Source organism: Microcebus murinus, chromosome 12, assembly GCF_040939455.1.
Source record: "Microcebus murinus isolate Inina chromosome 12, M.murinus_Inina_mat1.0, whole genome shotgun sequence".
Classification (NCBI taxonomy): domain Eukaryota; kingdom Metazoa; phylum Chordata; class Mammalia; order Primates; family Cheirogaleidae; genus Microcebus; species Microcebus murinus.
The window spans coordinates 31756880-31784011 of NC_134115.1; the positions used below are offsets into that span (position 1 = coordinate 31756880).

Here is a 27132-nt window from a genome sequence, read left to right on the forward strand (position 1 = left end):
TATAGTGAATACATATATCCTTGTCTTATTTTTTTTATTTTAGCATATTATGGGGGTACAAGTGTTAAGGTTACATATGTCTTAAATAGTGCATGATGAGCATGACTATCCTTTCCTGCAGAACTAAGTTGAATGATGAGTATAAGTAAGAATGCTGTGGATAAAAGGTGCTTTGAAATCTAGAGTTAAATGCGTACCAAACAGTCAACATCTAGGAACAATCTTCACATTTAGCCATTTGCATCTTTCTCTTAAGAGAAAGTGAAAGATGCCCATCTGTATGAGGTACTAGACAGCATAACCTGGCTGTCTCTCCAGAAAACTACTCCTGGGTCAATGGCTAAAGAGGCCAGATCCCAAATGATTTCCTCAGACTCTAGAAAATCTTTTTTTAAAATTTCAGCTATCAGCCAGGCGAGGTGGCTCACACCTGTAATCCTAGCACTCTGGGAGGCTGAGGCGAGAGGATCGCTCAAGGTCAGGAGTTCAAAACCAGCCTGAGCAAAAGCAAGACCCCGTCTCTATTAAAAATAGAAAAAAATTAATTAGCTAACTAAAAATATATGGAATAAATTAGCTGGGCATGGTGGCACATGGCTGTAGTCCCAGTTACTGGGGAGGCTGAGGCAGAAGGATCGCTTGATCCCAGGAGTTTGAAGCTGCTGTGAACTAGGCTGATGCCCTGGCACTCTAGCCTGGGCAACAGAGTCAGACTCTGTATCAAAAAAAAAAAAAAAAAAAAAATTCAGCTATCAGTATCATCAGTCTTAGCAGTATCTTCCAAAGAAGTACAAACAATAGATCATGAGTAATGTCAGCCAACTTTCTCTCACTTTTATATAACTGACCCTGCCTATTCAGGTATCTCTCCTTGTTAAGAGTTTGATTGGAATTTCAATAGAAGGCATTTACTTGAAAATTTACAAATTCTTTATCTGCTAGGGAAAACAACACTTGCTCAAGACCTGATACTGGAGCAAGGATGGAAATTAAGTTTTATTTCACATAACACCCATCTAAATGGTTGTCTGAAGCATCATGTCAAAAAAAATTTGGAGGCTGAGTATGAACTCAGTAGGTAAAAATGCCATGATGGGTTAATAATGTCGGCCACAGTTGTGGTGTGGGGTATGGATGTGCCATGTGTTTGCCATCTCTACCTATTATAGACCCTCACTCTGTCTTTAATGTTTGACTATGAAACAGCATCCTTCAAAATTTCATCTTGAATGGTAAGAGATTGGAATTTCAGTATATCATTTATAAAATGAATAAAAATGCTTCATGATATCACCTTTTAACTGTCTTTTCTAAAAAAAAAAATGCTTAATAGTGTAAGTCAATGACCATATAGCATTGAGCATTCTCTTTTCCTTTTTGATTTTTGGTTTTTTTGGTTTTTTTTTAGATGGAGTCTCACTCTATTGCCCTAGGCTTGGATGCAGGGACAAGATCATAGCTCACTAGAACCTCAAACTCCTGGGCTCAAGGGATCCTCCCACCTCAGCTTCCAGAGTAGCTGCCACTACCAGTGCACGTGACCATGTTCTGCTGTGTTAAGCACTTTCTATGTGCCCAACACTGATATGAGCAATTTATGCCTATTAACTCATTTAAACTACACAGAATACCCATTTTACAGAAAAGGCCCAAAGAGTTAATAAACAACTTCTCAAAGCTTCATAGCCAATTAGTAAGAATTCAAACCCAGAAGTTTGACACTGTAATCATCACTCTGAAATATTACATAACTTAATGCCTGCAAAAAAGATGGTTAACACCTTATCAGGAATTAATGCTGTTTGTCAGTGTGAGCTACCATTTTTTTTTTTTTTTAATCACAAGACTTTTGTGGTGCTCAAGAGTGAGCTACCATTAAAAATGGTTTCCAATTTCTAGGAAAGCTCATGATACTAGTATGGAAATTAAAAAGAAAATATGCAGAATAATCAGAAAAAGTGTTGCTTATCCATCCATGTGTTTCTGGAGCATTCAGAATGTTTATTATGCTATTCCCTGTGATAAGATGTACAAAATTATCTCATTTAATCCTCAAAACCACCCTATGAAGTGGTTAGCCCTATTAAATGGATGAGAAATAAAGGCAGAGAAGGGAAATAACTTGCTCCAAATCATACAACTAATGAATGGTGGAGCCAGGATCTCAACCTAGGTGGTCTGATTCTAGAATCCAAGTCTTAAATCTACTCCATTACTCTTTACACAAAATTTACAAAGCTTTAATTTAGGTTTACTCGTTTAGATACAGATAAAAATCTTAAATTCACTCTAATTGCATACCTCTTTTGGGCACTTGGAGACATCAAAACTTGCTGTGTGACACTTGGAATACTTTATAAAAATCAATGTCGTGTCATTTCTATAAAATAGATCAGGATACAGACTGTGTTCAGAAATCAGGTTATTTCTTCCCCTGGAAAAGTCACTGAATTCTTCTGCAGCTTCATGATTTCCACTTTTTTAAAAAATGTATTGTCCAGTATGATGACATCCTCTGATATCACCAAGTTTCCTTGAGGAAAATACACATAGCTTAAACACCTGTGTTGCTCTTATAAACCTTTTGCGTCTGCAATTAACAATGGACCAAAGATGCTGGGAGGAATCTGTGATTTTTCCAACTGGGACAGTTTGTCATAGATCCTGTAGGATAGTTTTGGGGACCGTGCTAATTGTTCTGCTGCATGTCATCGGCAACTCATAAACTCCCAAACATTGCGATCAGTTCCTACGAACGGGTAGTGAGCTAACTGCAAGTTTCCATGGTAAATTCCACTAGAAATTAATTACAATACCTAATTTAATACCATGCTGCAGTATTCCACAGGAATGAGCTTTTGTCTTGTGTGGCTGGTCTCGATCAGACCTCAAATCTCCATGTTGCCAAACCTTCTAGAGAAGCCCTTTGGATGCCTAATGAATGCTGTGCAACTCTGCACAAGGGAAGAGGACCTGGCCCAGCTTTTCACTATATGGGGTTTTTCTCCACCACCACCTGTGCCCACCCTACCCCCTTGTATCCCCTGGAGAGCTCACTTCTGGTCTTTCATGGAGCATACTCTCTTAAGCTTCGGATACCAAAATGATTGTTTGTCTTTTCCCCATTGGAGTACTGCTTCATTCTCCCACCCCTTTGCCATTGTAGTTCTTTTTAACTGTTATTAAGAAAGCTGCTACTTACAACCTCATGCCCACTCTGCTTTCTCTATCTGCCTCTCCGATTTATTATAATTTCTTGTTCTCTTCTCTCCCTTTCCCCCGTTGCTCCTCTCATGCTCCCTGGCTTTGGGCTGAACACAGCATCCATTCCAGGGGTGGTTCTCGATTTGGCCCTATGCGGTGGCTCCCCCTCCACCCCCAATTAGAAGGAGAAAACCCTGACGTTGCCTAGCAGTTGGATATGAGTGGGGTGCGTGTGCACAAGTGTGTGCATTTTTCTGGGGAAAGGACTGTGGCAAACCCTATGGATTGTCTGTCTACTCCCAAACAAGTCACAATTCCATATGCCTTTGCCTTCCCTTGCCACAGAGGCTGAAAAGCTAAAATCTTTCAATTTTCCTCCTTCCCTTGATTTGACCAATGAGGAAGAAGGTATCCCCCCTTCTTGACTAAAAAGCAAAACCTCACTAGGAAAAAACCATTTGCTCTTCATTTTTTCCCATCATTCTTGCCTGAAACATTAATGTGCGATGTGTATAAGTGGCGGCTGTCTTGAAGCATGAGGCCACGAGCCTGAGGCTGAGGCTGTGCTCCGGGGTGGAAAAGCAAAATGTCAGAAGAGCTTTAGTTTCTTGAGCCACTGTCCCAGCTCTGGACTCTCTACCTCCAGATATATTTTTATGTCATGAAATATATAAACACACACACACACACTTGCACGCATGTACACATATAATTTTTTTTTTAAAGGAGGTAAAATATAAACATAAAATATTCTTCCTGTTCCCTAACATCCCTTGCATTTGCTCCTAGCGGCAAGCATCCCATTCTGGACACCTCTGCTGAGTAACAAAGGTTATTTTATTATTTGAAATCACAAAAACTTACAGAGCATTGATGACAAAGGAGGGAAAAAATACCCAGAAAAGTATGCTATGAGATAGGATGGTAGTGTGAGGTCATTTCTGTCTTATATCTAAATGCTTGGAAGGACATACATAGATTGTTAATGGTGGTAGCCTTTAAGCTATGCTCATAGCTCTCTGAATCAACCATGTATTAAGTTGCAATAAAAAAGATACATAAATGTCATTTTAAATATCCCAATAGTTCGAGACAGGCACTTCCTATCTTTCAAAATTGACTTATTCCTTCAAAGTGCCTTGTCATGGTGCTGAGTGTCCCCTGTCCTGAACAAACATCATCTACCTAGAGCATGTTTGCTCAGGCCACCTGTTCACCTGTGATGACAGCCAGGCAGGTGTGGTGGTGAGGACAGGACAGGACACTCAGTTCAGGTGGCCTCCAGCCTGCCCTGGGGGGAGGACAGGATTCGGGTGGGGAAATGAACTCCCTGCAGGACATCGCCCTTGGTATCTACACCGCCCTCCCACGTATCAGTGGACTTTCTCCGTGTCTCACTCCACTAATCACAAAATCGCCTGAATTCTCATCCTCATCACAGAGTGATGGGCAGTCAGCCCTGGAGCACCACAGTCCGTGTTTGTTCAGAGATAGGATAGAGAAGAGCAAGCTCTGAAGGTTAAGGGTATGTCCAAGGTTAAAGTGGGCAAATCAGCAGCAGAGTGGGGAACCCAGTCAATCTCTGACAACCGCCACCCTCACTACCTCTCCGACCGCCACACAGACTCCTTCCCAAAGGCTGAGCTTTGCCCTGGGTACAGCCACGTCATATCTAATCCCTACAAACCACTACAAGGTAGGTGCTGTCACCTCCATTTTAAAGCTAAAGAAAGCAAGGCTCTGCCAGGGACCTCACAGAGGAAAACTGCAAAGCAGAGAAGGAAGAAAATAAAGAAAAAAAAAGATATCGGTGAGGATCAAACCCAGAGTCTCGGGGCCCAGTGAAAGAGTAAGAGGGCATCCCTCTCTCCCTACCACACGCCTTTGGTGACCAGTGGGCTACCAAGTTCTTTGGAGGGTTTTCTACCCCCATGATCCCAGGCACGGAAGCAAACATGGAACAGTGGGGGGGGGGGGAGAACTTGCATGATCCCAGAGCTTAGACATTCCATGCAAGGTTCCCCTCCAGGGAGAGTGACCGGACAGGCTGGAGAGCTGGCTTTCTTCCATTCAGATTCTTAGTCCTCCTGCCCCTCCCCCAACCACTGCAACCAGGAAAGCAGTTTAAGCCAAGAATTTGATGAGCGCTGCCTCTCCCCAGCAGGCACTGCTGCAGGCTGAGGTTTCTATAGAGAGTGGGACCCATGTCTTTCCTCTTGGGGACCTGTAGTGCACCCAAGGTGGCCGTTCTGGGAGCTCCCTGCCCACCGGCAATACACAGCATCATACTCCAGCAGGTCAGATGAGCAGACTGGACCCCGTGCCCCCTGAACTTGAGGGGCTTGCTGGGGGATGCAGAAGGGAGGTCTAGGAGCTGGACTTGGGTGGTGAGGGAGCCCATGGGGACAGACTGATGGGAAGATACTGTGGGGTTCCGAGACACTGCAAGCTGGGAGAGCTCCCTGATAGATTAGGGTGGGTCCTCCCGTGAGGAAGAGCCCAGCCCTGGGAGCCATAGCAACCAAGTGTGCCACATTCAGGCACTCAGGCTGACCAGGAACTGTGGCCCCTCCCTGACCATTGCAACCATTTAAGCAGCTTGAGCAGAGAATGTGGCAAGCAAAAATCTCTCTCCAGCAAGTGTGTACTCCAAGCTGAGGTCTCCAAAGAGAGCAGAGTCCGCACCTCTTCCCTTGAGAACTTGCAGTGGACCCAGTATGCCCAGTCAGGAGCTCCCTGCCTGGTGGTGTTTCCCCGAGAAGCACACAGCAGGTCAGACATGCAGGCCAAGGGGACGTTTGAGAGCTGGACTTAGGTGGCGAGGGAGCCCACATAGACAGAACTGATAGGTGAATACTGTGGAGAACATCCACCCCTCACCGCAGGAAACTGCACTATGGGATTATGGTGGGGCCTCTAGCAGGGAAGGTCCCAGCCTGGTGTTTTAGCAACAAAAGGTTAAGCCCCTCCCCCACAGACAGCCCTCTGGTCTGGAGAGCCTGCCCTGACTTTCCTCCCAGTGGCTCCCCCTAGCAGCTGGGAAAGCAAACTTTGAGCCCTGCCAAGGCTTTGCAAAGCTTTCCAGGCTTGAGCTACCAAACCACGCTCTGCCTCACTTGCTCCTCCACCTACCTCTGCTGTGGTGGAAATCAGGCACCCCCTGGGAGCCACAAGGCCACTCTCAAAGCCTAAGGCACTGAAGTGCTCCACCTTAGGAACTAGAGTTTACCACAGACACTAAAGAACATCTCAGCAGTTGGTTCTTTCATGCAAGCATCAACCAAACAACTCTATAGCTCATCACAGCATCTACCAACTCAGTTAAACAGGGTGTGGCTGATTCTTCCTCACAAGTACCATCCCCAATCTCAGAGATTAAGCCTGGGGACCCAATGCAATTCACACTGCAGGGAAGAAGTGAAGACAACACGATAGAGGCAACCCAAGTGGACACTGTTTATTAGGAGAGAAACAAAAGTTAAGGGCAGCTCAATCCGTGAGGGATCTCCCTCTTCTACTGCAGACCTCTGGGCTGAGTGGGGAGCTGCTCAAAGTCTGTGCAGGTACATTCCACTGGAGAGCAGGTGCACCAGAGATCTGGTGCCTGACAATACCAGGCTCCTGCAACTGACAACATCCTGATCATGCTGGTGCACACAGCCAGGTCTGCTTAGGACTCAGACATCCAGCATTAACCTTAGCATCACCTCTGCTGGGCCAGGGAGGGAACAGATGCTCCGCCCTGTTGAGCCCTATGACTGGGGGTTGAGCACACCTCTTCTTTGGCATGGAAGCTAAACACAGGGGGGACCTCAGACACCACAGGCAACATTTGGGAAGTCTCAGGCAACTGCATCAAGGGGTCCTAGGTCTGGAGGGCAGAACCATGGCTGACTAGTAGCTCCAGCCCACCTATGTAGAACCCAGGTTGCTGAGAGAAACCCCTGCCTGCATGACTAGGCATCAGCAGTCCCCATACTGGTAGAACACCCCCAGTATGGTCAGATCTGCCTTTGAAATCCCCAGAGCCAGATATGAAGCTCTCAGTGTGCCTGAGTCCAAGGCTCTGCCCCTGTAGCTCCGGGGCCCACACTGGGCCAACAACTTTACCCTTGAGACTCCAGAGTTGTGCCTGGACTCTAATACCCCATAACTGAGTCCCCACCACTACTACTGGGTTGGCAGAGCCTCCTTGAGGTCCAACACTTAACTCAGGACTCCCTATCCCGGAGCAGCCATCACTCTTGCACTTGGTTCAAGAGAGTTTCCAGCAAAGGAGAACAATTGCCCTGTAATCCTATTAACCCAGAGATAAGAGAAGAGAAGCCAGATGAGAAGAAGCTAGCAAAAGAACCTCAGCAACATGAAAAAACAAACTAGTTTGACATCCCCAAGAGAACACAATGGAGCTACAATAGTGGACTCCACCCACAAGGACATTGCTGAAACGACAGAAATGGAATTCAGAATATGGATAGCAAATAAAATGATTGTATTGAAGAGAAAGTTGAAAGCCAACAAATAGAAGCCCCCCAAAATATTTCATGAAATCAATGCAAAAAATGAAAAAGTCACTAGAAAGCAGGACAACATAAGAAAGGACATAATAGAACTTTAAAAAATTAAAGAGTCATTCAGGGAATTTTAAAATGCAGTTGAAAGCTTTAACAACAGGCTAAACAAGGAGAAGAAGGAATCTCAGATCTTGAAGACAAGGCTCTCAAGATAACCCAATCATTCAAAGAGGCAGAGAAGAGTATAAATAAAAAGGTCCAAGCAATCACTGAGAGAGATATGGGACTATATGAAGCATACTAATATTTGAATTATTTGTCCCTGAAGGTGAAGAAGAAAGAGCTAAAAATATGGAAAACCTATTTGAGGAAATTATTGAGAAAAATTTCTCAGACATCACCAGAAATTCAGACTTAGATACAAGATGGACATCAAACACTGGGAATGGTCATAGCAAATAGGTCATCTCTAAGACACACAGTAATCAACCTCATCAAAGTCAAAATGAAGGAGAAAATTCTGCAAGCAGCAAAATGAAAGTATCATATTGACAGGGAAACCCGTCAGGCACTGTGACGCCGCCACTCACCGCCTCCACCTCCCCGCTGCTCTGCATCCCCCACGGGCCGGTGCTGTGTGGGGCCAGCTGGAGGTCATAGAGGATGCACACTGCTGGGGCTGGGCCTCATGTGCCAGTCCAGGCCTGGGCTTGGTGCTTGGCACCTGCTCCTGTCCTCCAGCCAGGCTGCTTGCGTGATCCTGATTGGGTACTTTTTGAATCCAACTGTTGTTGATAGGATGTTAAAGCTTGTTGCTGATTGGATGTTAAAGCTTGATGCTAATTGGATGTTAAAACTTGATGCTGATTGGATGTTAAAGCTTGTTGTTGATTGGATGCTTTTTGAGTCCTACCAGGGGTATAAAAACTGGAGGAGAGCAAGGAAGGGGGTGTTCAGAAGTCAAAAGTCAGAAGTTGGCTGAGCCTGCTGGAGGAATAAAGACTGTTCTCTGACTCTCCGTGTGCCACTCGGTTCTTTGCCTGGTCAAGCACTGTAACAGGAGCCATAACACTAGCTGTACACCTTGCCATAACAATATAACCTACAAAGGAAAATCCATCAAGCTACCTGCAAATTCTCAGAAACCTTACAAGCCAGAAGGGACTCCACTTTTAATCAAATTAAACTAAATAACTGCCAGCCTAGAATTTTGTATTCTGCAAAACTAAGTTTCACAATAGAAGGAGAAATTAAATCCTTTCCAGATGAGCACACACTGAGGGAATTTGTTATGACCAGACCTGCTTTTCATGAAATACTCAGAACAGCACTATAGCAAATTAGCACAACAGATACCCACCAGTATAAATTCACCTAAAAGAACCCCAAACTAACAACTCCTATAAAACAATAAAACAAGAGGTAAAACAAAGCAACAACGAACAATCCAACAGGATGAATAGACCAACATCCCACATATCAATGCTATCAATTAGACTGAATGCTCTTCTCAAAAGACATACGTTGACTGAATGGATGAAAAAACACTATGCAAGTATCTTCTGTCTCCAGGAAACACACCTAAACCACAAGGATGCACACAGACTCATCATGAAACGATGGGAAAAAAATATTCCATGCAAATGGAAATCAAAAGAGAGCAGGGGCAGCCATTCACATATCAGATATTGACTTTAAGCCAACAAAAGTAAAGAAAGACAAAGAGAGAGAATCATTATATAATGGTAAAGGGAATTAACCAAAAAGAAGACATAACAATCATAAATATATATGCACCCAACACAAAAGCTCCCAGATACATAAAGTAAATCTTACTAGATCTAAGCAAAGACATAAACAGTGCCATCATAATCGCCAGGGACCTCCACACTCCACTGTCAGAGCTTGATAAATCATCTAAGAAGAAAATAAAGAAACAATGGACTTAAACCAAACTCTAAATCAAAAGGACCTAACAGATACTTACAGAACATTCTACCCATACACATTCTTCTCAGTAGCCCATAGAGCATTCTCAAAGATTGACCATATCTCAGGCCACAAAACTGGTCTCAACAAATTCAAAAAATTCAAAATCATACCATGTACCTTCTCAGACCACACCAGAATAAAATTAGAAATCAATCACAAGAGAAACACTCACTCCTACACAGTCATAGAAATTAAACAACTTCTTGCTGAATGACTATTGAGTCAAGAATGAAATTAAGATAGAAATTTAAAAATTCTTTGAGCTGAATGACAAAGGGGACACAAGCTATCAAAATATTTGGAACACAGCAAAACCATTCCTCAGGGGAAAATTCATAGCCTTAAATGCCTACATCAAAAAGAAAGATCACAAATTGATAACCTAATGTCACACCTCAAAGGACTAGAAAAGGAAGAACAAGCCAAACTCAAAGCCAACAGAAGAAAAGAAATAACAAAGTTCAGAACAGAACTAAATAAACTGGAGACCAAAAATAATAATAATAATAATACAAAGGATTAACTAAACAAAAAGTTGGTTTGAAAAGATAAACAAAATTGACCAATCTCTTGCTAGATTAACCAAGAACAGAAGAGAAAGGACTCAATTAATCTCAATCAGAAATGAAAAAGATTACATTACAGCTCATACTGCAGAAATACAAAACATCATCTATGGATTCTAAGTAAATCTCTACACACATAAACTAGAGAATGTAGAGGAAATGGATAAGTTCCTGGAAACACACAACTAGGAAGAAATGGAACTCCTGAACAGACCAATAATGATCAGTGAGATTGAATCAGTAACAACCCCCCCCACACACACACACATACCAAAAAAAGCCCTGGACCAGATGGATTAACAGCCAAATTCTATCATACCTGCAAAGAAGACCTGGTACCCATAATACAGAAATTATTCCATAATATTGAGAAGGAGGGAAACCTCTCCAACTCATTCTATGAAGCCAGTATCACCTTGATAAGAAAGCCAGGTAAGGACACAACACAAAGAGAAAACTACAGAACAATATCTCTTATGAATATAGATGCAAAAATCCTCAATAAAATACTAGAAAACTAAATTTAACAGCAGATCAAAAATACATATATATAATCCAACAGGACCAATTCGGCTTCATCCCAGGGATACAAGGACGGTTCAACATACATAAATCAATAAATGTGATTCACCGCATAAACAAAAGCAAAAACAAAGACCAAATAATCATCTCAATAGATGCAGAAAATTCAGTACCCTTTTGTGATTAAAATGCTGAACAAACTAGACATAGAATGAACATAATGCAAGATTATAAAAGCCACGTATGACAAACCCACAGCCAACATCATACTGAATGGGGAAAAGTTGAAAGCATTCCCTCTAACAGCTGGAGCAAGACAAGGATGCCCATTATCACCACTCCTAATCAACATAATGCTGGAAGCCCTAGCCAGGACAATCAGGCAAGAGAAGAATATTAATGGTTTCCAAACTGGGAGAGAGGACGTCAAACTATCACTCTTTGCTCACAATATGATCTTGTATCTAGAAAACCCCAAAGATTTCACCAAGAGTCTCCTGGAATTGATAAGTACATTCAGCAAAGTCTCAGGATATAAAATCAATGCACATAAATCAGTAGCATTCCTAAATACTAATACCAATCAAGCCAAGAGTCAAATCAAAAACTCAATACCATTCACAGTAGCTACAGAGGAAATAAAATACTTAGGAATATATTTAACCATGGAGATGAAAGATCTCTACAAGGAGTACTATGAAACTCTGAGGAAAGAAATCACAGAGGATACAAACAAATGGAAAAACATATCATGTTCATGGATAGGTAGACTCAACATTGTTAAAATGTCCATACTACCCAGAATGATTTACAAATTCAAGGCAATCCCCATCAAGTTACCAAAGTCATACTTCACAGATCTAGAAAAAATAATTCTATACTTCATTTAGAACCAAAATAAGAGCCTGAAGAGCCAAAGGAATCTTAAGCAAAAAGAACAAAACTGGAGGCATCACATTACCAGATTTCAAACTACAGAATCAGGCTATAGTAACCAAAATAGCATGGTATTGATACAAAAATAGACACATAGACCAATGGAACAGAACAGAAAACTCAGACATAAAACCATCTACCTACAACTAACTAATCTTTGACAAAGCAGACAACAATGTACACTGGGGGAAAGAATCCCTATTCAATAAATGGTGCTGGGAAAATTGGATAGCCACATGCAGAATGAAACAGGACCCCTACACCTCACCACTCCCAAAAATTAGCAAGATGGATAAAAGACTTAGATAGAAGGCATGGAGCCATAAGAATTCTAGAGCAAAATGTAAGAAAAACTCTTCTAGTTATTGGCTTAGGCAAAGAATTTATGAAAAAGACCCCAATGGCAATTGTGGCAACAAGAAAAATAAATAAATGGGATTTGATTAAACTAAAAACCTTCTGCAAAGCTAAGAAAACAATCAATAGAGCAAATAGACAACCTATGGAATGGGAGAACATACTCACAAGCTACACATCCAACAATGGGCTAATAACCAGAATTACAAAGAACTCAAGCAAATCAGCAAGAAAAAAAAAACCTATTAAAAAGACATGAACAGGTGCTTCTCAAAAGAAGAAAGACAGACGGCCAATAAACATATGAAAACTGTTCAATGTCACTAATCATTAGAGAAATGCAAATGAAAGCCACAATGAGATATCACCTTACCCCAGTTAGAATGGCTTTTATTAAAAAGGCCAAAAACGATAGATGCTGGCGTGGATGCAGAGAGAAAGGAACGCTTATATACTGTTGGTGAGACTGCAAATTAGTTCAACCTCTATGGAAAACAGTATGGAGATTCCTGAAAGAACTAAAAGTAGAACTACCATTTGATCCAGCAATCCCACTACTGGGTACTTACCCAAAGGAAAAAAAGCCCATTTTATCAAAAAGACACCTGCACTTGAATGCTTATTGAGGCACAACTGATAATAGCAAAGATATGGAATCGACCCAAGTTCCCATCAATTCATGAGTGGATTAATAAAATATGGTATACGTACACCATGGAATACTACTCAGCCATAGCACAGGATGGATTGATATCTTTTGCAACAATCTGGATGGAACTGGAGACCATTCTCCTAAGTATCATAAGAATAGAAAAACAAACATCACATGTATTCACTATTAAATTGGAACTTACCGATGAGCACACAAGTGCAGAGAGGGGAGTAAAACTCAGTGGAGAGCAACTAGGGGCTGGGGGGAGGAGGGGAGGGGAATAAAGCAACCTAATGGGTACTATGAACACTATTTGGGTGATGGTCACACTGATATCTAGGACTCAAGCATTACAAAAATGATCCATATAACCTAAAACATTTGTGTCCCCCCAATATTTTGAAATAAAAAATATAATATAAAGAAAAGAAAGTAAGGTTCAGACAGACCATGTGAATTTCCAAGGCTAGAGAAAGCAAAATCAGGAGTTGAGCACAGTTCTGTCCAGCATACAAATCTAGGCTTTTTCCACCATTTCAGCTGACTTGATAGTATTTGATCTGTTATGGATATGTCTACATAACAGTTTCCCACAGTTCCTCTTTAGGTGTCTTTAGCTATTGGAGCCTAAGTAAATCCATTTCAGTGCCATCTCTCTTTCCCCTTCGGTATGGGGACTGCGGCGTCCTGAAAGAGCCCGTTCTCTCAGCAGCTGGTGATATTTGATTTGATTAACACCCTGGGACCTATCACCAGACTTAAAGATGATGCCTAATTAATTGCTTACATTAAAGAGCTGGCACTTTCTGCATTCGGTTCACACTTCCAGCCTCAATCATGTTTTCATTTCAGCAATAATATTTACATGATTAGCAAATAGTCAATTTATACTCCGGTGTGGACTGAAGCTGTGTGGGGGACTTCCCAAAGCAGATGTCCTTGACAGGTGTGAAGAAATAGGCTTTTTTTCACAGCAAGAGCCATAGGCAAGTTCTTCTGCTCATTTTTCAATGAAAAAACCGTGCTTGGATCAACAAATATTCATTCAGCACTGACCTATTCTACGTGCCAGGTATTATGCTTCCCAGGCCCCATGGGGGCTAAAAAAAAGAAGTGCACTCACTAAAAAGTCGTATCAGAGTTAACTCAGTTTTTTAAATTTCTTTTTTCTTTTCTTTCTTTCATTATTTATTTATTTTGTTTAAATATTTATTTATTTAGGTCCAGGATCTAGATGCATAGATTAGGAAAAGCATTCTGCATTATACATCTGAAGTTCTGAAGGACATTTGCTAAGTTCTCATAGATATTTTCGGATAAAAGCCAGAAATATATGGACTTAATGGCACTACAATTAAGTGAGTTTGTGATGTTAAATGACTCCCAAGATGTGAATGGAAGACAAACTGGAAAGAGGCAAAGTGCCCCAAGACTGTTCTATGTGATATTTCAAATCAAGAATTTGGATAAGGAAACAGAAAAGCAATATTTATCTTCTTATAACAGGAAGTTGGAAAGGATAAGCCAGCATTTTGGATGACAAAGTTCTTGACAGACTAGACAATGAGTTGAATCCTAACATCATGAAGTTTAGTAGGAGCAAAAGCTAAAGAACCACCAGCACAAATACTACCTGGGGAAGATGTGGCTTCCTGGAATTAAGTGTGGAAAATATTTAGGGACTGTAATTAGCCGGAAGCTTAACATGAGACAATGGTGTGATATATGGTCCAAGTTACTAAAGCACTTGTAGAGAACCGAGACTTAAAATGGTGAAAGCTTTGCCCTTATTGTCGTAGTCAGCCCACCATTAGATACCCCACTTCATTCAGTTGTAAGGAGATTGGCCACATATGATATTGTTTGAATCAGGACACTATGAAAAGGAAAGGATTGCTAGTGATAATTAAGCATGGAAATAGGCACAAACTAAGACTCCCGGACAAATTGGACCTTTGTTAGCTTAGTTAATAAAGGATGTCGACAAATTGGGGGGTATTCAGAGTAGAGACTCAGGGAAGGGAAGGGCCTGAAAGAAATAGATTGTGGTAAGTTTTTGAAGAAAAGGATGTTTAGCCTGAGGTTTATATGAAAGCTTTTTTTTTTTTTTTTTGAGATATTCAAAAGTAGCATGTGGAAGAGGAATGGAACTTGTGAAGTATGGGTCTTGAGGGATTCTACAACAAGGTATCTGAGTGTAAAGAAAATGACTGCCTCTCAGGGTCGCTCTAGCCCAAGAGGAAGAGAATGCAAAGCTGACCTCCAACCCTAGATGTTACCATTCTATAAAACAAATTTGGGGCACTTAAAACACACCAAACCGCCAAACTTCCCCCACTCAATTCCAATTCCATGGCGATTCTTTTGTGTTCTAATTGTCCTTTGAAAGATTTTTTTGAAAGTCCACCTGGGTACATCCATCAGTTCCTGTTCACATGACTACTTAGTTCTTCAAAAAATGACAATAAAATAGGAATAATGCCTTCTTAATGAAACCTAGCGATTTTCTTTTAAAAAGTTATTATTGTTTAAATATATGGTGGTTCTTCTCTCTTTTTTCAGATCTTAGTAGCTGGCCTTTACGGACATTAGACAGACTCAGGTCTGTGATTCACTGGGGCCCCTTTGCCTTATTCAGGGGACTACTTGGGGTTGAGAATCTGCTTCAATATTCTCCTCCATAAAGACCAACACAAATATCATATACTATACTCAATCTAAGACACCATCAGTTATAAGATGCATTACTATTATGTGCCACTAAGACAGAAAAAAATGCTGCCAATTAACCTATACCCCAAACGTTTTCATATTTAGAGTCCAACTCTCCTGATCACTTTTCAACTCAGAATTGGTATATCTGGTCCCACCTTTCATAGATATGGGTATCTATGTCATTAAAAGCATGGTGGAGAATGCAGCATTTATTTAAAAAGCATTCCACTATTATCTTTGAATTTTCTTCCAAGTGACTTACACTCAATCTAAAAGCTTTGATGTTGTTACTTTTTTTTTTTTTATCTAACCAGCAGCAGACAACTGTATGTTCTCAAGTGACAACCAGGATTTAATTTTTCTTAGTTTGTTGACTGAAACTTTGGGGGGTTGAAGTTGTCCAGTTATGCCACCAGGAATAACAACAACATTTTTACTGCACAGGCAATGACACTATGTCCCAGTGGCACCAGGCTAACAAATACTGATGTATTAGAATTGATAAAATACAGTATCTACTTTTGCATATCTGCCTTCTTGTCCTAGGCTACACCCTTACCTGATAATCTCAGTACTATGTTCGTCGGCTGACTTGATTAGCTCTACCTTACATTAGCTGAGAGGCTCCTCAAGTGCCCTACTGGGCTGTCCTTATTGCTATTGTACACCCAACCTACTCTACTTTGGAAATATTTGTAATTTCCCCATTCCAGCCAGTTTTCCATTTTAAAGACATCAACTGATAGGAAACAAAGCAAAGACGAAAAGGTCAACAAAGATTTTGCATCTCAAAATGAGACACACCATCTTTCATTGTCTTTATTAAGAAGAGTTATACATCTTTACGGTAAAGAGGCACTTCTTAGCCATAGCAGTGAAGTAGGATAATTTGTTGAGATTTCTAAAATGTCGATTCCAGTGGGCTATCTCATTACCTGCTGATTCAGACGCTCAGGATGAGGAGTGAGGCATGGGGGGCAGCAGTCACTTGTATTTTTCAAAAAGTTCTACTGATAAATGTGACATGTCATCTAAATTGCAAACCATCAGGAAGAGAAGGACATTAAGCGTTTTCCGGTTCTTCTAGGGACAAGTCTATGGGCACATGCTAATACAAATCTGAAATTAAGAGTCTTAACTCTGAGTGTGTTGGAGAAAACAATTCACATGGATGCACCACGCAATTGTATTTAAACCATGATATTTACACTATGAATATTCACACCATGAATTCATGATACTCACACCATGATATTCATACTGTCCTATACTCACCATGATTCATGTGAAGGACATCATGGTGACTAGGCACGGTGAGAGCACAGGCAGGAAACAAAGGCTGAGATTTTCCTTTTCCAACATTCCAATGTCCGAAATAGTGCCTGGTCTGAGGCCACGAGAAAGATCCCCTTCTCTATTCTCTGGCCATAGCTTTCTGGGGCCATTTCAGGGGCAAGATGATCTGGAGGAGAATTAAGAGCTGGTTCTATGAATTGAGGACATTCTACAGCCTTAGAGTGCAGGGTGGTACAAATGAGGGCTTACACTCAGAAAATATGCAAATCCCTACACCAAAGTGCTCAGGACATGGTTTTATGGCTGTGGTAGAGCTCTGACATTCTCTCCTAATCATGTCCATTTTTAGCAAAGATTCTTCTGAATTTTAGATAAACATTAAAATCCCCCATGTTGTCTGGGTGAAAGCAGATAATTGGTGATTCTACTGTTAGCTCTATGGCCTTTAAATTGGTCAAGGGAATTCAGAATGCAGTACCCACACCAAAACCCAGATCACCTCTTGCTCACCTCTTAGATCTAGGAGCCTCTTGTTCATAACCAAGGAAGAGTCTAAGACTGATTGTCTCCTGTGAATTTCTTTTCCTTCTGGGCCTAAAGAAGAGGCTGAAAGAAAGAACACCAGAAGCATAAGTAATTGCAAATCAGTGCTGATGACTGAAATAAATATTTATGCTCTCCTTTTTGTCTTGCTACCGTGTGTTGAACACACATTATGTGCCAGACCCTTTACATACATTATCACATTTAATCCCCACCATGACTTTTAAAGTAGACAACATTGTCCACCCACATTTTATAAAGGGAAAACAGACTCAGTTGAAAAACAACACCCTCCAGAACACACAGCGAATAGGGGCTAAGTCAAGGAATTAATCTCAGATCTGATGCCAAAGTCAAAGGTCTCTCAAACATTGGACATATTCGAAAGGCACTGAGGAAAAAATATTATGTGTTGATGGATGGATGGATAAAGGGATGGATAGAGGGACAGATATAATAACATAAATATAATAGAAAGGATATAATAGAAGCTAGGTGGTTGTGGTTATACAGTGCTCACTGAACAATTCTTTAAACTGTTTGGTATATTTGAAAATAATTTGAAATAAATTGGGGAAAAAGAAGAAAAGTAAGGGAATCAAAGACATGGGCAATTAAACATTCTTTTAAGCATCTGTCTCACATTTCACTATGTGTTCAAGAATTTTAATTAAGTTTGACAAATATGTGTTAAGGTTTTATTATATAGTAGCCACCAAAATACCTGGCAGCCCAGGATGCTAAATTCATGGTAGGTACTGGGGATGCACAAGAAGGAACTCTTCTGGGGTTTCCAACCCAGCAGCTGACACTACTGTAACCAAAGTCCTGCAATACTGACTTTGATAAAGGTCTGCAATGAATGTGTGAGGTGCTAAAGGAACATGAAGATGGACGGGATAACAATAGCTGAGAGGTTGCAAAGTGTCTGGGAACAGGTGAGATTTGAATTGTGCCTTGGAACCTGGGGGAGATGTCAGAAGACAGGGAAGAGGAGTGGAATCCAGAGTAGTGGCAGTAGGACAAAGAAAGGCATAGGGGTGGGACAGTGTAGGAACACACAGAGAAAAGGAAGAGACTGTTGGGAGAAGAAGGAAGGAAGAGTAGGGCATTATTCACCAAAATGGGGAAGCAACCTTCATGAAGGAAATGCTTAGGATTCTCTTAGATTTCACTTTGTTGAGCCTTAACTTACTTACCAGGAAAATGGAAAGAATATCTATTCTCACAGATGTTGTTTCAAGGATTGAGTTAAAATGGTTAATATTCCTAGGATAGTGCCAGCCACATAGTTGGCACTTATTAAGCAACACTGAGCTACACATGTGAACCTGAGAGGCTGCACATAATCTAGCTACCTAGCAATGGTCAAGATTGGTATTAGGATGTATGAAATTCTCCTAAATTCCAGCAAGGTGGAGCTAAATAGTTTTGTCAGGTAGGCCTGATTTTTTTTTTTTTTTAATTTACTGATTGAGTGAGTGAATGATTTTACTTTTGAGTTCAGATTTCAATCAACTAGGTTAATTATATAAGAAATATAATTCTTTTTCCATAATGTCCATAATGACTTGCCTATATTGAGCCTATCTTCAGTGTTAGAGCCTTAATTCCACTCAATTCTGCATCCTTACTCTTTCCTCTGGGTTCCAGGCGGCTCACATTGTAGCAGGGCAACAGGGCTCGGGAGGTCATCCCATTCTCTGTGTGATGTTGTGTCTGCACCACTCTTGGCTGAGATGTTCTTGTTCCTCATGGGTCTTTGCTGTCCAGCTGTTCCCCAACACAAGACTCCTTCAGGTGTGGCACACTTCCTCTCAGCCGTTGCCAAGCCCCTTGTTAACATAAGAGACTTTATTAGACTGCTGTCAGGCCACAGGAGCACCAGAAAATTCTGTGGGTTTTTATTTTTTGTTGTTGTTACTACTGGGGTGGCACTTTCGAGCACAGAAGAATCCTTCTAACACTTACAAGTGGTGCTGGGGTGCACTCAAGTCCTCGAGGCTGGCTCATCTGTCCCCTGGACACCACTCAACCATTTCTGTTCCGGGATTTTGCAGTCTCCTTGGGCTCTACTTGGAAGTGACAGCAACCCCAGCCCATCTTCAGCTTCTGCCATCCACCGCCTTTACTTCTGGGGACCAGGGTGTGGAGTCCCTCTCTCACAGGACAGAGGGGCTACCCCTGCCTAAGAGCTCTCTCTGCATCCCTCTCCTCCCCCTTCCCTCCCCTCCTCCTCAGCTCCTAACAGGCATATAACAGCTCCCTTCCTTCCCTGCCCCACAGACACACCTGGAAAACTTCAGGTCCCACCAGGGGCTACAAGCTTGCTCCAACTCAGGCTAGGGTTTCCATGCCAAGTGCCCTCCGAGTCTTGACTTGTGAAAATCAAAAGCCTTTTCTTCTTGCCCTCTGGTGAAACTTCTTTTTTCCTAATACAACAAAGTATGCCTGAATGGAGTGAGGGGGAGAGGTAGAGGCAACAGGAGCTGCCAGAGGGGGAAAGTCAATCGATATATTGAAAATATCATCCAGCCACAGTGTTCTCCCCACCCCTTTAAATTCACTTCATCTCTTGAGCAAAGAGAGACATTAGTCCACATTGTCCTTCATGGTAATTACTATACTCCCTATTCTTGTGTTTAAAAATTTCAGTTCCAGGTGATCTGCTCTAGACTGGGCCGGAGGCTAAATCTCAAGGTGACCCTGCTACCCAAAGATGACGAATCTTACCTCTTGCAGGCTGCCTCAGCCTTAGCGTTGCTGCTGACTCTCGGGAATGTTTCCTCAAGAAACTCAGCAGAAGGATCCCCAAGCCTCTAATCTCCAAAGTATATAATACTTTAGAAATCACAATGTATTTGTGTTAGTTCTATGGCTGGTACACCTGCTGCACAGTCTTTGAAAAATTATAACACAAGATCCTTAAATTGGGGCTCTGTGTGTCACAAGCCCCACATGCTAATGACCACAACAGGGAATGAAACATTTCTCATGCTGCCACCTGTCCTCTTGTGGCTTCTCTCTTGCCCTGTTTGTTGAGGTTCCTGTTCCTCCTTGTCCCTTGAGGCAGGCATGCCTTTGACTAAATGCTGGAGTCATTTCTTTGGTTTCGGTTGCCCTCTGTGATTCCTATGATAGTCTTCTGTATCAACCAGGGGGCCTGAAACAGAGAGAAAACTTGTCAGTTTAGAAGAAAAAAAATCAAAGCCAAAGATGCAGATGTTTGAGAAAAATATTAACTTGATTCCTTCCTCCATGAATTACCCATCCCAGGGGAGATCCTAAGCAGTTTTCATTTCTAAAACATAACTCTCTGTATTAGAAAGACCCTTCAGTTCAAGTCAATAAATGCCCATAGGGCCTGTCTCCCACCATAAACCTGCACAGGTAAGGGGCAGAGATGTTTCTCCACATTAAGCAGTGAGAAACTTTCCTTGTCACAAACTAAAGCCCTCCCCTGTGGCTATGGATTTATCAGCAGACTTGATCATAATGATCGTCTTATGAATGGTGATTAGGAAAAATGAATCATGTCCGCCTGTTAACAAGGCTGCTCGAATCAGTTCAAAATGGCAGACTTTCTGCTGAAAGGAACCTTCCTTTGGCCAATAGTAATATTCACAGAGATAAAGTGGAGAGGTGAGGGGTCAGAGTGGGGTGGGGTCCACATTTCCAGCAGCTGAAGAGAAATAGTCACGACCTTACATATATTCTTAAACAACACCCAGAAACGATTTTGACCTCTAATGTGTTGAATTTTTGTTCATTTTCACCCTCCCAAAGAGTTAAATATTAATCATTCAGTTGAACTTTTACTATTTAGTAAAAAGAAATAATACAAATGCACAAGATGTAGTGTTTTATCCATTACTACCATTGTCTTCTTGGTACTCTACAAAATGCACGGGAATTTCTCTCTCAACATCCTCCCTCAAAATAAAGTGCATGCTTAAAAAAAATAAAATAAAATTCCTCACCTAACCAGACTTTCTGAGAAGCACATACAGAATTTTTCACACAAGGCAACATCCAGACCTGTTAAACATTTTTACCTCCTTTGAAGACTTCAATAAAGCAAGGAGGGTCCACACACCTCACTCGGTCTGCCCAACTTAAAGTAGTGCGAGGCAAGAACCATCCATGTGGAGTTAAACAATGAAATTTTCCAAGTATGTACATGCTGTGAGAATCAATAACCTCTTCTCAAGCCAGCAAATTGGTTTCAAGTGTTCGGTTCACTGGTTACATCCAATAGTCACACTAAGAGGCCCCCTCCTGAGTGAAAGGGAAGGTGGAGATGAATTCTTGAAAAATGTGTTATCAGAATTCCTACGCTTCTCACTATATGGATGGTATTTGCCAAACTCTTTGGAAAGAACGCTGAATTTAATTTCGAGCAATCCTCTTTGTTGGATTCTTTTTTTCACTTGAGAAAAATAACTTTAATTTTCTTATCTTAACTGTACTATACACAGGTGATCACTTTCAGAGTAAAATGAGAGTGGCTGAAATGCTTTTACAAAAACATCTCTAAAAATAACAGACTTCTATTATACTTTATAGAGTATACCTAAAAGAAAAAAAAATATATATATATAGGACTATTCAAGTGAAGAAATACTGATCTAGTGCTCAGAATACCAGAATATGTTTATTCCAGGGGTATGGGTGGGGGCAGGAACCAGGAGACAGAGGCAGAAGTTGCTTCTTGAAATGTTTTTTGCCTTATGCCTGAATGCTAAATGCTCCTAAAGAATCCAATTATGGAAAAAAAAATTACCTCATACTCAGTTTCACTTTAAAATACAATAAACAGGTTACATTCTCAAGTATTATTAAGTTGCTTATACAAAGTTGATGTCATGAGCATGACTTCAGGATCTGCTCTTTTTATAATCATTTATAATCATCTGTTGGAATTTTAAACAAAGTTTTTTTCAGAGTACTCTGTACTCTCTCATTTCATGAAAACAACTCATGGCAACAGAATTGTTGATGTTGGATATTACATTTTACTTAATTTTACAGCCAGACTATTCTCTCTAAAATAAAACTGATGTTCTGGGCCGGGCGTGGTGGCTCATGCCTATAATCCTAGCTCTCTGGGAGGCCGAGGCAGGTGGGTTGCTCCAGGTCAGGAGTTCAAAACCAGCCTGAGCAAGAGCGAGACCCTGTCTCTACTATAAATAGAAAGAAATTAATTGGCCAACTAATATATATAGAAAAAATTAGCCGGGCATGGTGGCGCATGCCTGTAGTCCCAGCTACTCGGGAGGCTGAGGCAGTAGGATTGCTTGAGCCCAGGAGTTTGAGGTTGCTGTGAGCTAGGCTGACACCACGGCACTCACTCTAGCCTGGGCAACAAAGCGAGACTCTGACTCAATAAAAATAAAAAATAAAACTGATGTTCTCTATAAAGTTTTAACAGAAGCAACTGGCCCTTCGAGAGGTATGCTCTGGGAATATTTGTGAGAAAACTGAGTCACTGATAGCAGAACTGATTGTGTCCCTCACTGAGGCAAGCAGCCTGCATTGTCTCTTTTCTCCCTTCCTTCCTTTTCATGCTCTAAGGGCCAGACACCCGTCTCTCCAGTGATCAATGTGTGGCACCATCTCCACAAAAGGCTTTTCCTCTCTTGCTACAGGGGGGCTTCTCTACTAATCCTTCTGCTTTTGGAATTTTCTTTCTTCTTTTTCCTCTTGGCATGGGATGTTTATACAGAAATTTTTGCACCACGGCAGAGCTACCTCTATAGTCTAGAATTCAGGCATCCTCAAACTATGGCCGGCGGGCCACATGTCCCACCTAGGACATTTATCCGGCCCACCGGGTGTTTTTGCCGCAGCTGCCTGTCCTGCTTAGCAGCCGACTCATCTCGGGCCCACAGTGCGCCCTCTCCAACGGTCTGAGGGACAGTGAACTGGCCCCGTGCTTAAAAAGTTCGAGGACCCCTGGAGATGAAAGAAAGGTCTTTCTCCAGCAAGGCAGGTTGTGTTTTCTACTTCAGTGCATGTACCTTCAAAGGGACATAGGCAGAGGAGAAGGAAAAGGTCTTCCCCCTGCCAGCCATAGCACCTGGCTCAGGAGCACCTTGCTCCTCCAAGTGGTCCTCAAGTCTCCCCCCTCATCACCGTCACTCTGCCCTGTCCCATGCTCACTACCAGAATTGCAGACCTTAGAACATGCCTCTGACGCTCACATCTGTGGAGCTCTGAGAGCTGCTAGTCACCGCAAGCCTCTTTCCCTCTATATCCCCCAAGTCCTTCTCAAGGCTCATAGTGGCTTAGTAGATTTCTAGAGCTTAAAACCCCTTTTTTAGAGACACTATGGGTTAACCAGGCCTTTGTGGGCTGGCCTAGGAGTACTACTAACACTAATTATATTTTATTTACCAATAACCATATACCCCTATTTGTAAAAGGGATTTTAGCATTATTAATAGTATTGTTCATGAGGAGCCTGGTACCTAAGAGAAACCATGAGCTACAAACAGCTGAATTATACACCCTATCTTTGAAAAAGTATATGAAAGTTGGAGGCTGCTTATTTTCCGTTTGTTTGCTTGCTTTTTACTTCTGTTATCTTTCCCCACATTTATCCATTCAACAAGTATCTGTGGATGCCCTGCTAGGCATTCTGTTAGGTGCTATGACCAGAAACAATAGGCTGAAGCAGAGATTTCCTGCCCTGTGGAGCTCACATTCTAGAAGAATAGACAAGAGGAGCAAATACCAAGGGGCGGGGGAGTAAAAGCAAAGCTGCTACAATAACAAATGGTCAAAAGGATGGGAACAGAGGCAGTACCAGGAGTTATTGGTCCAGTCTGAGAGGCCAAGGAAAGCTGGGTAAAGGAAGCAGAAACGAATGTTCCAGGAGAGGGACGATGTGTGTAAAAGACCCACAGCAGAGCGAGCATGGCCAGGCAAGGCCCAAGGAGAAGCCCTTGTTAGGAACACAGGGAGGGGCATGGGGTACAAGATGAGGCTAGACAGCTGGAAAAGGGCTGCATTTTGGGGGCCATTCTAGGGAAGAGTGAAGGAAGCCACTAAAAGTTTTACCTGGAAAGGGTAACGGGATCAGTTAAGAATTTTAGAAAATTACGGTAGTTACAGCACGGCAAGGACAGCAGTCTGCTTCCGGAAGGCCACTGCCGGAGCTCTCGGGAGAAACCATGGCAGCTGAGGTGGGGGTGGACGAAGACAGACCAGAGAGCCCAGCAGGTGGGAAACACACAGGCTCTGGCCACAGGAAGTATTGAGGAATAAATGACTCTACGTTTCTTATGTATCCCATTTTAACGAGTTCCTATGCTTTTTCGTTGGTTGTTGTCTATGGTTCTTAGGCACTTGTTATTAATATTTTGCTCTCTTCATAATATTTTGCTACTTCATCTTGAAGGAAAAATGCCCTGTTTCTTCAGAACTAACAATGCACAGAGCCCCTCCTCATTACTCCATCAATCCCCCCAAATCTATTTTTAATACTGTAAGATTCCCAATTGATTTCTGTTTATAATTTTTAAAGTCAGTTTGATCTCTCCCTCTTACATATTTTTTCTGCCTAGCATCATTTTCCTGAAATGGGAAATCTGAAAGTTTGATGTAGTGATGGAAGATTTTTAGTTATGAATCACTGAAACCAACTTGAACCAATTTTACCACTAAAGGGATTTTATTATGAGCATATTAGGCTATCTCGTGGAGTCAAATGCAGAAATGCAACCAAGACTTAGGAATAGGTTGGAATCCCTCAGGATTCTCTCTCCGTGTTCTGTCTGCTCTTCTCTGTATGGTGGCTATAGTCTCATCCTGGAAGGCTGGCTTTCTCCAGTCTTCAATCCATAAGATGGCACGATGACAGCTCCTGTGTTTATATGCCCTGAGTTTAGCCACAAAGACCGACCCTGAGTGCCTCAGTGTCTCAAGGATGGGGATTTAGCCTACTAGCTATAGTCAACTATAGCTGGGGTGGACAGGTGTGACATTTCAAGGAAGAACTAGCCAACATCAATTCTGAGTTTCCAGAGAAGGGAGAATTGTTGTGAATCTGGCAGGCACCCCACAAGGAGAAGGAGGGAAACAATACCTCCTTTGCTTTACTGCAGGTGTAGTAAGCACCAACCATGCTCTAGGGCCAGCCTTGGCTCCTTGATACAAAAGTAAGTGCAAAGAATTCTACCTGCAAGGAAAGTAAAACCCAGCAGTGACTGTAAACGCACCTGTAAAGTGAGGCTCCTTCTTACCTCCTCATTGTCAGTGTGGGGAAGTTGGAATCAAAAGGAATAAAGGGTATCAAGGTAGCAAATGAAGGTCTGAGAAGTTAGTCCAAATAGAAGTATTGGTTATGAGCGAAAGTAAAAAAGTGGGAACTGGCAAGAACCGCTGAGAGGTCGGGAGGTTGAGCTGGCATGAGAACAGTGTCTGCAGAGGCTGTGATAACAGATGAGGCTGAAAACTCAGACAGGAGCCTTCAGCGGAGGATTTATAAACCCAAGCTGGGAGGAGTAAGGGACAAAAACAAAGGCAACAGATACAAACAGGCCAGCAACACAAAGCTCCCTTCCAGACTGTGGCTTGTTTACCAGGTAGTTAACCTGCAGGCTGCACAGTCCCAATTTTCTCCAGTGCGTGACATGCCTCTCGCTTTGCAGATTTAGTTCTGTTTAATCTTTCCTTTTCAAACAAAGCAATAAAAAGATACCTAGTTAATGTAGTAACTTTGACCTACAAAAAAGAAAAGTTCATTATTCCCTTCAGCTGCCTTATCCAGCACAATTGCCCTTCCATCTTTTATCCCCTCAAACTTTTGTTTCCTTTTTATGATAAGCTTACATTCAGATTAGCTGCCTCTCTAGAACGCTTTTGTCTCCCTTTCAATTTTTGGCCTCCACCAGACTTTATTTTTGCATTTTTAGGGTTCAATAAATCTCCATTCCTTTGAATGAGCATTGCTGTCCATTTTAAATGCCTGTAGCACTTTAAATCAATAGCATCATTTCTGTTTGCTATTGCTCATATGATCCCCAATGCAGAACGTGGGATATTAAGCTACATTTAGTTTAATAGGTAATTTAAGCATTATTTTAAAAACCACTTTTTACTATTAGAATTCACTCCCTTTTATTTAGAATGTGCATTCTCAACAGTGACAATATTTCCTCAAAGGTGCAAAAATTGTTTCTGGGGAAGTAAAAAAAAAAATATCTTAGCTATCACAGTGATTTGTGGCCCTCCAAACCTCAACCTATCCAACTGCACAAAGAGATATGTAGCATACCTGTGATATTAACATTTCACGGGAGAAGGCATTTAAAAAAAAGTCTAAAAAGTCTGCTTAGTGGAGCAATAATGAAAAAAAAATTAAAGGATTGAAGAAAACAGATTTAGAACAAACCTATACTTGCACAGTACATAATGTTTACAAAACAGATAAATACAATCTTTCATTTAATCTCTACAAAAACCAGGTAAATTGGGTACTATTAACCTCTTTCTCAGACATGTAGATTGATGATCAGAGAGGTTGCTTCCTAATTATGACTTTGATAGCAATTCCCCCCTCCATCTATGACAGCAACAGAATACACATTCCTTTAAAGCAGGGGTCCTCAGCGCTATTGGTATTTGGGGCAGGATAATTCTGTGTTGAGGGGAGAGCTGTCCTGTGCATCATAGGATGTTCAGCAGCACCCCTGGCCTCTATCCAGGAGATGCTAGTGGCAACTCCCTATCACCACCCATTGGGACAACCAAAAATGTCCCTTCTGACATTGCCAAATGTCCCCTACGGGCTAGGGCAGGAAATCACTCCCAGTTGAGAACTACTGATGTA

The 27132-nt window shown here is 41.7% G+C and overlaps 1 long non-coding RNA gene across 5 annotated transcripts in view; it reads right to left on the minus strand.

Moving 5' to 3' along the window:
• Nucleotides 1-27132, minus strand: part of LOC105856005 (uncharacterized) — a 132221-nt gene that overhangs the window by 45176 nt on the left and 59913 nt on the right. For 2 of the 5 annotated variants that reach the window (XR_012922090.1, XR_012922092.1), the window contains exons 3-6: nt 19590-20460; nt 18932-19132; nt 17265-17360; nt 16734-16920 (exon numbers count right to left, since the gene is read on the minus strand). This is a non-coding gene — a long non-coding RNA (uncharacterized LOC105856005). The remainder of the gene's footprint in view (nt 1-16733; nt 16921-17264; nt 17361-18931; nt 19133-19589; nt 20461-27132) is intronic. The other 3 variants (XR_012922091.1, XR_012922093.1, XR_012922094.1) reach the window with 3 other exon arrangements.